Below are 2,055 nucleotides of genomic sequence, written 5' to 3' on the forward strand. Positions count from 1 at the left end.
TGCAGACTACCATGGTGTATGCATGCAGCAGTGGGCTGAACCTGCATGCCGTGCCCCCACACGGCAAGGACGCATGGCCCTGTGTCCCCCCCTCACTGCCCATCTAAGTAGAAGAGAGCATGAGTCAGCACATCCCTGTCACCAGCGAGAAATGTCGGGCCGGCTCTCGGTGTTCCCAGGCCAACACGAACCACACGGATGTGCGGACCGACGGCAGTCGCTTCGCCCTCATTTTCCAAGCCGCCGCCGTCAATGAGGAGCACACGCCCGTCTAGCTTGTGGGCTCCCGTTTTCTGGCCCTGGCAGCATCCCCTCACCTTCCAGAGCCCACCGCTGCCTGAAAGGTGGCGGCCCCACCCACCTCTGCTCGCTCAGTCTGTACAGCTAGTCCCGGGGGGTCAGGGCCAGGCAGCGTTCAAAGAGGCAGTGGGCCACCAGGCCAGTTCCGAGAGCCCTGGTGCCTCGCTGGTCCTCGCTGGTCCTCGCCTCGGCCTTACCTGGTCCAAACTCGGGCATAGGGTGGAGGGATGCTCTGCGTCTGCGTCTCCAGGCAGAGTCAACTCGGCAGCTTTGAGCCGAGGGGTGGAAGAGCTGCCTGCCCATTTATCCTCTCTTTAAAGTTAACCTATCTCTTCCACGAGAAAGACACAGGAAAAGACGCAGGCATCCCCAAGAGGGTTCTCACACAACTACCCGTCTCACACAGCTGGTCCAGGTCGTGAACACACCATGTGCACCCAGCGTGTCCTGGGGGTCCCTGGACGAAAACCCAGGACCTCTGCCACGAGTCCACCCGCGCCACCTCCTGGCCCCATTCTGATTCTCCTCGGGGCACTCTGTGTTCTTTGATTTGCGTTCCGGGCACCACCACCGGGCTAACGGGACCAGTACACTGAGGAAGACGTGGCTTCAGAGGGAAAGGCCCAGGAGCCCAGGGAAGGCGGGCTTCAGTGTCACCTGCAGGCATGGGGGTCTCGAGCAATCCAAGGTCTAAAGGATGAAGGCGACCCACAGCTTGTCAGCATCGGACAGCTCCCAGACCAAGCACGGCCTCTTGAACGCAGTGTGCACGGAAAACCGACAGCACAGCCGGCCAGGCCGCCGGAATCCCAGAGCACGCCTCGTCCGGCACAGAGCCTGCAGAGGGGAGCGGGGCCTCGGGGAGAGGGCTCGTGTCAGAGGCTGGAGCAGTGGCCATGACGGCCATGAATGGATCGGCGCCCTGGCATGGCCTCGGCTGCAAGGCAAGCTTTGCCGCCCACCCTCCTGACAGCCCCGCCATGCCCTTCACGCCCGCTGCCCCCCGCGGGGCCCGCCGCTGGCCTCAGTCCGGCCCCACACTGGAAAGCCTGCGTGTGGCCCTCGGCACGGTGGGCGAGGCGGTGCGGCGTTTGTGCTGCTCCCAGACACGTGGGCGGGGGCTCTGGCTGGCCGGGCTTCTGGACAGTCCCTGAGCTGTGAAGAGCGGGACCAGAAACCAGCTCCCCGAACCTCCGACCGAGGGAGGAAGACAGGGTCACGGCGTCCTACCGAGTGCCGCCAGGCGACTTGCCCTGGGCAGTCCGTGCCGTTTCCCAACACCCAGGGCCCTCGCTCACTTCACCCGGCCACGAGTCTCCCCTGGGGCTCCCGGACCCGACAGGACACGTCGCCCGCAGGCCTGACAGCCCACTTCACGGGCGCCGTCAGCACTGCCCGGAACACGCGGCCGGTCAGTCGGAGGACGTGTGAGGAGGCTGGCACTGCCCGACGCGTGGCTGTCAGCAGGACAGAGCCGGCCTGTCGCGGCCCTCATCATGCTTCTTCGCTGGCTCTGTCTGAGTGCCACAGCACTAAGGGTTCACCTGTGTCTTCTCCACGGCTCTGCAATACCCGGCAGCCGGTCACCCTCCGTCTGCTCCTGAGTGCCAGGGGCTGACGTGGTGGGCAGGGCAGGCACAGGAAACGGCAGGGGCCCTCGCCCTGAGCACGGCGTCAAGGCCGAGGCGCAGCGCTGCGTCTGCAGCCAGTTCCCAAACTGCACCACGTGGGCAGGAGCTACCCGGAGGCTGGGCG

The sequence above is a fragment of the Tupaia chinensis genome, unplaced genomic scaffold, assembly GCF_000334495.1.
Source record: "Tupaia chinensis unplaced genomic scaffold, TupChi_1.0 Scaffold000355_1, whole genome shotgun sequence".
Lineage (NCBI taxonomy): Eukaryota > Metazoa > Chordata > Mammalia > Scandentia > Tupaiidae > Tupaia > Tupaia belangeri.